The following is an 11,071-nucleotide window of genomic DNA, read 5'->3' as shown; positions in this document are numbered from 1 at the left end:
CACTTCCTACTGAGAACCATACGTCGGCCTCTTGCATATACCAGTATGCAAATTGTTCATTTATCAACGTCAGACCGACACGCGTTGTTACCACACTGAGCGATATTCCAGCTTTATTACAACTGTCACAAATATTCGAATTTGACCAGCCAATCAAGTGGTTGACATTATGGGTATAAATCTACTCAATCCACCAACTCACCGAGTCTGACACATTCAGTCGCTTGAGGAATTATACGGATTTTCCCAAGGTCGGAGCAGGGAGAAATAGGTATGGGGCGTAATAGGGATTGAGAACATTAATCTTGGTAGCTGCTCATTGTTTATGTGTGTCTTATTCTATCAGGATCTTCATTTCACGAGTTCGAATCCAAGGCCTACACCACTTTTGGCTTTCCTCACACTTCAAGATCACCTGCTGATATACTGTTGAATCTGTGTTAAACTGAACTCGATCAATGTATGCGAGGATTAGATTAAAATAGTTTAGTCATTTTCATATTATTATTTTGGACCCGCAATATACAATCGTAAGATTGATCTCTTTCTTATCACATTTAGCTTCGACCCTCAGTGTATATTTTCAATGGGAAAGGATACATGTTTAGAAGAGATAAAATTGATTTGAGGATTGCCAGTAGATTCTGTGTTCACTGTAATAAAGTATTATTTTCTGTGTTTTGTTTTAGTATTGCAGCCTCAGGTTTCCAAATACAATTTAGTAATAATTTCTGAATTGAGTTTGTTTTGTTTTTTTAACGACCACAATTAATATATTGTAATCGAGTGTCATCAATAGAGTGGGCTCGTGAGCTAGGTGTATTCTTCAGAATATTAAACACATCATTCCCTCTAACGTATCCGACGCCATACCATTCTCCGCTCTTGATCTGAAATAAGCTTCAGGGCTTGAATTTTGGGCTATTTGACTTAAATATCGACCTTCTGACGATGCTTTATCTTTTAGTGCCCTTAAACATCCGGGGAAGGATAGGTCTTCAGCAATCAATGCTTGCTGTAAAAGACGACAATGCTTGTCGTAAGAGGCAACTGAAGGGATCGAGTGGTCAGGCTCGCTGACTTGGTTGATCCATGTCACCTATCCCAATTGCGTCGATGCTCATGATGTAAATCACTGGATTGTCTGGTCCAGACTCGATTATTTACACACCGCCGTAATACAGCTGGATTATTGCTGAGTGCGGCGTTAAACAACAAACAAACAAACTAGTCAGAGAGAACAGCTTACATTATCATTAAGACGTATACAAGAAACACAAGTGTACAAATCAATGTGAAACTTTTGTGAGAGGGACGTGCAGACCTATCAACAAGTCATGTATATATATATGTATTTAAGGCAGTGCAATCTGTCAGACTAAATGCTTTGTCTAATTTATCTCTTTTCTTCTGTTTTTGTTTCTTTCCATACTCATCAATACTTATTGTACTTGTCTTCCTACGTCACCCCTTGTACATATGTAAATAATGTATGGAAATACCAAGGGGGGGGGTGTGTGTTGGTGTTGGATAACTCGTTCCTAATCCTTTTCTATTTGGGAATAAAATATGCTTTAACTAAATTCACTGAACATAATTGCGTTGGTCTACAATTGGATGCGTCCTCTATTGATCTTTCGCTAATTCTACTGCACTGTTACGTGCAGATAACGCAGTCCTTCTAGCCTTTTCAAGAAAACATTACATACTTCTTTTGGTTGTTTTCATTGATATTGTACAAATATTGCAACTAAATATAAATACGAATAAAACAGAAGCAATATTTTTGGGGGTAATGCATCTCTCAAAAGAAAGCATATATGTCTTGAATGTAACTAATCTGGAATTCGTTGATGGGTATAAGTGTCTTGGGATTCCTTATCAGAAGAAACAATATATTTCACTAAATCAGTAGACACATCTGTGTGATCAAGCTACTTTACGCTTGTGCTTTGTTCCACGAAAATCGGGGCGGTCGGGTAGCCTAGTGGTTAAAGCGTTCGCTCGTCACGACGAAGACCCGGGTTCGAATCCCGACATGGGTACAATGTGTGAAGCCCATTTCTGGTGTCCCCCGCCGTGATATTGCTGGAATATTGCTAAAAGCGGCGTAAAACCATACTCACTCACTCCACAAAAATCACGCATATGTAACTTTTCACATAAATGTCAACTTTATTTATTTGATGCTATGTTGAAACCATAGGGGGAAGTTTTGGATTTTGAATTTTTTATTTTAAAAAAAAAGTCCACATATATTATCTAAGAAAACTTATCCCAGTTAAAAAAGGAACACCACCTTTTATGCTTTATGCTGTGCTGGGTAGAACTCCCCTTTTCATAGATATTCAGATAAGAAAGATCACATTTTGGACGAAAGTTTTTATCTGAAAATAGAGAAAACTGCCCAATATTATATACATGTTCTGGTATAAAGGTACAAATACAAATGGTACAATTTACAAATGGCTCACTTTTATTCAAAATATGTTAGACCAAGCTGGCATGAGCTATGTTTGGCTGCCACAGAGTTAAATATCATCTCCCTGGTAAAACGTAACCCTTTCACGCAAACTACATGATATTCATCGGCAAAATGGGGCGGTCGGGTAGCCTAGTGGTTAAAGCGTTCGCTCGTCACGCCGAAGACCCGGGTTCGAATCCCGACATGGGTACAATGTGTGAAGCCCATTTCTGGTGTCCCCCGCCGTGATATTGCTGGAATATTGCTAAAAGCGGCGTAAAACCATACTCACTCACTCACTCATCGGCAAAATTGGAACGCGGGTACTTCAGATTCATCTTAATGTTCAACATATCTTAACATCATAATTGACAAGAATCTTGAATAGTATTTATTAAATATTCCCTTCCTTTTAGCTCTTAAATTAATCTTCTTTTGAACATTGTGAATTGAAAGAGGAAAAGGGAATAAGACTCCAATAAGTGATCATATTTGTAAGTTTTTTGAAAAATGAAAGGTGTTGGTTATGAAAAGCATTAAATTTTTAAATGTACATATTTTAACGATGTTTGTAAATTGTATATCCTATGTAAATGTAGGAATCAACTTAAACAATTTTATGAACTCTAGCAATTTTAACTCCTCAAAAATCTGTCCAGATGAAACTGTAAATATACTGATATCAACATGAAAGCAGTTAAAGCTGTCAATGTCACACAACCAAACTCAAATAGTGTTGCATTAAGTTGTAATTTTTACGTGTGGGTTATCGTGAGTTTGAGCTGCTTTTAACAGTATTCCAGTTATATCGCGGCGTGTCAGCTTAGTGTGGAAGGAAAGCCCGAAGTGATGCAGGTCTCGGACGTTTACCACTTCGGTGAAACCCACGAGCACGGGTATGGTGCTGACAAACCTAGAAACATAATCGGTGCGAACCGTGATTCGAACCAACAATCATAGGTCAGTAAGGGACTCAGTATGTTGCACTGTCAGTCAGGACTCAGTATGTTGCACTGTCAGTCAGGACTCAGTAGGATACACTGTCAGTCAGGACTCAGTAGGATACACTGTCAGTCAGGACCCAGTAGGTTGCACTGTCAGTCAGGGACTCGGGATGTTGTTCTGTCAGTTAGGGACTCAGTATGTTGTACTGTCAGTCAGGGGCTCAGTATGTTGTACTGTCAGTCAGGGACTCAGTATGTTGTACTGTCAGTTAGGGGCTCAGTATGTTGCACTGTCAGTCAGGACTCAGTAGGATACACTGTCAGTCAGGACTCAGTAGGTTGCACTGTCAGTCAGGGTCTCAGGATGTTGCACTGTCAGTTAGGGACTCAGTAGGTTGCACTGTCAGTCAGGACTCAGTATGTTGTACTGTCAGTTAGGACTCAGTATGTTGCACTGTCAGTCAGGGACTATGTATGTTGTACTGTCAGTTAGGGACTCAGTATGTTGTACTGTCAGTTAGGGACTCAGTATGTTGCACTGTCAGTTAGGGACTCAGTATGTTGCACTGTCAGTCAGGGACTCAGTATGTTGTACTGTCAGTCAGGGACTCAGTATGTTGTACTGTCAGTCAGGGACTCAGTATGTTGTACTGTCAGTTAGGGACTCAGTATGTTGTACTGTCAGTCAGGACTCAGTATGTTGCACTGTCAGTCAGGGACCCAGTATGTTGCACTGTCAGTCGACTCAGTAGGTTGCACTATCAGTCAAGGGCTCAGGATGTTGTACTATCAGTCAGGGACTCAGTATGGTGTACTGTCAGTCAGGGACTCAGTATATTGCACTGTCAGTCAGGGACACAGTATGTTGTACTATCAGTCAGGGACCAAGTATGTTGCACTGACACTCAGGACTCAGTATGTTGCACTGTCAGTCAGGGACTCAGTATGTTGCACTGTCAGTCGACTCAGTAGGTTGCACTATCAGTCAGGGGCTCAGGATGTTGCACTGTCAGTCAGGACACAGTATGTTGCACTGTCAGTCAGGACTCAGTAGGATACACTGTCAGTCAGGACTCAGTAGGTTGTACTGTCAGTTAGGGACTCAGTATGTTGTACTGTCAGTCAGGGACTCAGTATGTTGCACTGTCAGTCAGGGACCCAGTATGTTGCACTGTCAGTCAGGACTCAGTATGTTGCACTGTCAGTCAGGGACTCAGTATGTTGCACTGTCAGTCGACTTAGTAGGTTGCACTATTAGTCAGGGGATCAGGATGTTGCACTGTCAGTCAGGACTCAGTATGTTGCACTGTCAGTCAGGACTCAGTAGGATACACTGTCAGTCAGGACTCAGTAGGTTGTACTGTCAGTTAGGGACTCAGTATGTTGTACTGTCAGTCAGGGACTCAGTATGTTGCACTGTTAGTCAGGGACTCAGTATGTTGTATTGTCGGTCAGGGACTCAGTATGTTGTACTGTCAGTTAGGGACTCAGTATGTTGCACTGTTAGTCAGGACTCAGAAGGATACACTCTCAGTCAGGACGCAGTAGGTTGCACTGTCAGTCAGGACTCAGTATGTTGTACTGTCAGTCAGGACTCAGTATGTTGCACTGTCAGTCAGGGACCCAGTATGTTGCACTGTCAGTCGACTCAGTAGGTTGCACTATCAGTCAGGGGCTCAGGATGTTGTACTATCAGTCAGGGACTCAGTATGTTGTAGTGTCAGTCAGGGACTCAGTATGTTGCACTGTCAGTCAGGGACACAGTATGTTGTACTGTCAGTCAGGGGGCTCAGTATGTTGTACTGTCAGTCAGGGACACAGTTTGTTGTACTGTCAGTCAGGGGGCCCAGGATGTTGTACTGTCAGTCAGGACTCAGTATGTTGTAGTGTCAGTCAGGGACTCAGTATGTTGTACTGTCAGTCAGGGAATTAGTATGATGTACTTTCAGTTAGGGACTCAGTATGTTGTACTGTCAGTCAGGACTCAGTATGTTGCACTGTCAGTCAGGGACTCAGTATGTTGCACTGTCAGTCGACTCAGTAGGTTGCACTATGAGTCAGGGGATCAGGATGTTGTACTGTCAGTCAGGGACTCAGTATGTTGCACTGTCGGTCAGGGACTCAGTATGTTGCACTGTCAGTCAGGGGGCTCGGTATTTTGTACTGTCAGTCAGGACTCAGTATTTTGCACTGTCGGTCAGGGACTCAGTATGTTGCACTGTCAGTCAGGGGGCTCGGTATTTTGTACTGTGAGTCAGGACTCAGTATTTTGCACTGTCGGTCAGGGACTCAGTATGTTGTACTGTCACTTAGGGACTCAGTATGTTGTACTCTCAGTCAGGGACTCAGTATGTTGTACTGTCAGTCAGGACTCAGTATGTTGCACTGTCAGTCAGGGACCCAGTATGTTGCACTGTCAGTCGACTCAGTAGGTTGCACTATCAGTCAGGGGCTCGGGATGTTGTACTATCAGTCAGGGACTCAGTATGTTGCACTGTCAGTCAGGGACACAGTATGTTGTACTGTCAGTCAGGGGGCTCAGTATGTTGTACTGTCAGTCAGGACTCAGTATGTTGCACTGTCGGTCAGGGACTCAGTATGTTGTACTGTCAGTTAGGGACTCTGTATGTTGCACTGTCAGTCAGGACTCAGTATGTTGCACTGTCAGTCAGGACTCAGTAGGATACACTGTCAGTCAGGACCCAGTAGGTTGCACTGTCAGTCAGGGACTCAGGATGTTGTTCTGTCAGTTAGGGACTCAGTATGTTGCACTGTCAGTCAGGGGCTCAGTATGTTGTACTGTCAGTCAGGGACTCAGTATGTTGTACTGTCAGTTAGGGACTCAGTATGTTGCACTGTCAGTCAGGACTCAATATGTTGCACTGTCAGTCAGGACTCAGTATGTTGCACTGTCAGTCAGGGACCCAGTATGTTGCACTGTCAGTCGACTCAGTAGGTTGCACTATCAGTCAAGGGCTCAGGATGTTGCACTATCAGTCAGGGACTCAGTATGGTGTACTGTCAGTCAGGGACTCAGTATGTTGCACTGTCAGTCAGGGACACAGTATGTTGTACTGTCAGTCAGGGACCCAGTATGTTGCACTGTCAGTCAGGACTCAGTATGTTGCACTGTCAGTCAGGGACTCAGTATGTTGCACTGTCAGTCGACTCAGTAGGTTGCACTATGAGTCAGGGGTTCAGGATGTTGCACTGTCAGTCAGGACTCAGTATGTTGCACTGTCAGTCGACTCAGTAGGATACACTGTCAGTCAGGACTCAGTAGGTTGTACTGTCAGTTAGGGACTCAGTATGTTGTACTGTCAGTCAGGACTCAGTATGTTGCACTGTAGGTCAGGGACTCAGTATGTTGTACTGTCAGTTAGGGAGTCTGTATGTTGCACTGTCAGTCAGGACTCAGTATGTTGAACTGTCAGTCAGGACTCAGTAGGATACACTGTCAGTCAGGACCCAGTAGGTTGCACTGTCAGTCAGGGACTCAGGATGTTGTACTGTCAGTCAGGGACTCAGTATGTTGTACTGTCAGTTAGGGACTCAGTATGTTGCACTGTCAGTCAAGGGCTAAGGATGTTGTACTATCAGTCAGGGACTCAGTGTGGTGTACTGTCAGTCAGGGACTCAGTATGTTGCACTGTCAGTCAGGGACACAGTATGTTGTACTGTCAGTTAGGGACTCAGTATGTTGCACTGTCAGTCAGGGGCTCAGTATGTTGTACTGTCAGTCAGGGACTCAGTATGTTGTACTGTCAGTTAGGGACTCAGTATGTTGCACTGTCAGTCAGGGACTCAGTATGTTGCACTGTCAGTCAGGACTCAATATGTTGCACTGTCAGTCAGGACTCAGTAGGATACACTGTCAGTCAGGACCCAGTAGGTTGCACTATCAGTCAGGAACTCAGGATGTTGTTCTGTCAGTTAGGGACTAAGTATGTTGTACCGTCAGTCAGGGGCTCAGTATGTTGTACTGTCAGTCAGGGACTCAGTATGTTGTACTGTCAGTTAGGGACTCGGGATGTTGCACTGTCAGTCAGGACTCAGTAGGTGACACTGTCAGTCAGGACTCAGTATGTTGCACTGTCGGTCAGGGACTCAGTATGTTGTACTGTCACTTAGGGACTCAGTATGTTGTACTCTCAGTCAGGGACTCAGTATGTTGTACTGTCAGTCAGGACTCAGTATTGTGCTCTGTCAGTCAGGGACCCAGTATGTTGCACTGTCAGTCGACTCAGTAGGTTGCACTATCAGTCAGGGGCTCGGGATGTTGTACTATCAGTCAGGGACTCAGTATGTTGCACTGTCAGTCAGGGACACAGTATGTTGTACTGTCAGTCAGGGGGCTCAGTATGTTGTACTGTCAGTCAGGACTCAGTATGTTGCACTGTCGGTCAGGGACTCAGTATGTTGTACTGTCAGTTAGGGACTCTGTATGTTGTACCGTCAGTCAGGGGCTCAGTATGTTGTACTGTCAGTCAGGGACTCAGTATGTTGTACTGTCAGTTAGGGACTCAGTATGTTGCACTGTCAGTCACGACTCAATATGTTGCACTGTCAGTCAGGGACTCAGTAGGTGACACTGTCAGTCAGGACTCAGTATGTTGCACTGTCGGTCAGGGACTCAGTATGTTGTACTGTCACTTAGGGACTCAGTATGTTGTACTCTCAGTCAGGGACTCAGTATGTTGTACTGTCAGTCAGGACTCAGTATTGTGCTCTGTCAGTCAGGGACCCAGTATGTTGCACTGTCAGTCGACTCAGTAGGTTGCACTATCAGTCAGGGGCTCGGGATGTTGTACTATCAGTCAGGGACTCAGTATGTTGCACTGTCAGTCAGGGACACAGTATGTTGTACTGTCAGTCAGGGGGCTCAGTAAGTTGTACTGTCAGTCAGGACTCAGTATGTTGCACTGTCGGTCAGGGACTCAGTATGTTGTACTGTCACTTAGGGACTCTGTATGTTGTACTCTCAGTCAGGGACTCAGTATGTTGTACTGTCAGTCAGGACTCAGTATGTTGCACTGTCAGTCAGGGACCCAGTATGTTGCACTGTCAGTCGACTCAGTAGGTTGCACTATCAGTCAGGGGCTCGGGATGTTGTACTGTCAGTCAGGGACTCAGTATGTTGCACTGTCAGTCAGGGACTCAGTATGTTGTACTGTCAGTCAGGGGGCTCAGTAAGTTGTACTGTCAGTCAGGACTCAGTATGTTGCACTGTCGGTCAGGGACTCAGTATGTTGTACTGTCAGTTAGGGACTCTGTATGTTGCACTGTCAGTCAGGACTCAGTATGTTGCACTGTCAGTCAGGACTCAGTAGGATACACTGTCAGTCAGGACCCAGTAGGTTGCACTGTCAGTCAGGGACTCAGGATGTTGTTCTGTCAGTTAGGGACTCAGTATGTTGCACTGTCAGTCAGGGGCTCAGTATGTTGTACTGTCAGTCAGGGACTCAGTATGTTGTACTGTCAGTTAGGGACTCAGTATGTTGCACTGTCAGTCAGGACTCAATATGTTGCACTGTCAGTCAGGACTCAGTATGTTGCACTGTCAGTCAGGGACCCAGTATGTTGCACTGTCAGTCGACTCAGTAGGTTGCACTATCAGTCAAGGGCTCAGGATGTTGCACTATCAGTCAGGGACTCAGTATGGTGTACTGTCAGTCAGGGACTCAGTATGTTGCACTGTCAGTCAGGGACACAGTATGTTGTACTGTCAGTCAGGGACCCAGTATGTTGCACTGTCAGTCAGGACTCAGTATGTTGCACTGTCAGTCAGGGACTCAGTATGTTGCACTGTCAGTCGACTCAGTAGGTTGCACTATGAGTCAGGGGTTCAGGATGTTGCACTGTCAGTCAGGACTCAGTATGTTGCACTGTCAGTCGACTCAGTAGGATACACTGTCAGTCAGGACTCAGTAGGTTGTACTGTCAGTTAGGGACTCAGTATGTTGTACTGTCAGTCAGGACTCAGTATGTTTCACTGTAGGTCAGGGACTCAGTATGTTGCACTGTCAGTCGACTCAGTAGGTTGCACTATGAGTCAGGGGATCAGGATGTTGTACTGTCAGTCAGGGACTCAGTATGTTGCACTGTCAGTCAGGGGGCTCGGTATTTTGTACTGTCAGTCAGGACTCAGTATTTTGCACTGTCGGTCAGGGACTCAGTATGTTGCACTGTCAGTCAGGGGGCTCGGTATTTTGTACTGTGAGTCAGGACTCAGTATTTTGCACTGTCGGTCAGGGACTCAGTATGTTGTACTGTCACTTAGGGACTCAGTATGTTGTACTCTCAGTCAGGGACTCAGTATGTTGTACTGTCAGTCAGGACTCAGTATGTTGCACTGTCAGTCAGGGACCCAGTATGTTGCACTGTCAGTCGACTCAGTAGGTTGCACTATCAGTCAGGGGCTCGGGATGTTGTACTATCAGTCAGGGACTCAGTATGTTGCACTGTCAGTCAGGGACACAGTATGTTGTACTGTCAGTCAGGGGGCTCAGTATGTTGTACTGTCAGTCAGGACTCAGTATGTTGCACTGTCGGTCAGGGACTCAGTATGTTGTACTGTCAGTTAGGGACTCTGTATGTTGCACTGTCAGTCAGGACTCAGTATGTTGCACTGTCAGTCAGGACTCAGTAGGATACACTGTCAGTCAGGACCCAGTAGGTTGCACTGTCAGTCAGGGACTCAGGATGTTGTTCTGTCAGTTAGGGACTCAGTATGTTGCACTGTCAGTCAGGGGCTCAGTATGTTGTACTGTCAGTCAGGGACTCAGTATGTTGTACTGTCAGTTAGGGACTCAGTATGTTGCACTGTCAGTCAGGACTCAATATGTTGCACTGTCAGTCAGGACTCAGTATGTTGCACTGTCAGTCAGGGACCCAGTATGTTGCACTGTCAGTCGACTCAGTAGGTTGCACTATCAGTCAAGGGCTCAGGATGTTGCACTATCAGTCAGGGACTCAGTATGGTGTACTGTCAGTCAGGGACTCAGTATGTTGCACTGTCAGTCAGGGACACAGTATGTTGTACTGTCAGTCAGGGACCCAGTATGTTGCACTGTCAGTCAGGACTCAGTATGTTGCACTGTCAGTCAGGGACTCAGTATGTTGCACTGTCAGTCGACTCAGTAGGTTGCACTATGAGTCAGGGGTTCAGGATGTTGCACTGTCAGTCAGGACTCAGTATGTTGCACTGTCAGTCGACTCAGTAGGATACACTGTCAGTCAGGACTCAGTAGGTTGTACTGTCAGTTAGGGACTCAGTATGTTGTACTGTCAGTCAGGACTCAGTATGTTTCACTGTAGGTCAGGGACTCAGTATGTTGTACTGTCAGTTAGGGAGTCTGTATGTTGCACTGTCAGTCAGGACTCAGTATGTTGAACTGTCAGTCAGGACTCAGTAGGATACACTGTCAGTCAGGACCCAGTAGGTTGCACTGTCAGTCAGGGACTCAGGATGTTGTACTGTCAGTCAGGGACTCAGTATGTTGTACTGTCAGTTAGGGACTCAGTATGTTGCACTGTCAGTCAAGGGCTAAGGATGTTGTACTATCAGTCAGGGACTCAGTATGGTGTACTGTCAGTCAGGGACTCAGTATGTTTCACTGTCAGTCAGGGACACAGTATGTTGTACTGTCAGTTAGGGACTCAG

Source organism: Haliotis rufescens, unplaced genomic scaffold, assembly GCF_023055435.1.
Source record: "Haliotis rufescens isolate VD_foot unplaced genomic scaffold, xgHalRufe1.0.p SCAF_3, whole genome shotgun sequence".
Classification (NCBI taxonomy): domain Eukaryota; kingdom Metazoa; phylum Mollusca; class Gastropoda; order Lepetellida; family Haliotidae; genus Haliotis; species Haliotis rufescens.
This window is presented reverse-complemented; position numbering follows the sequence as displayed.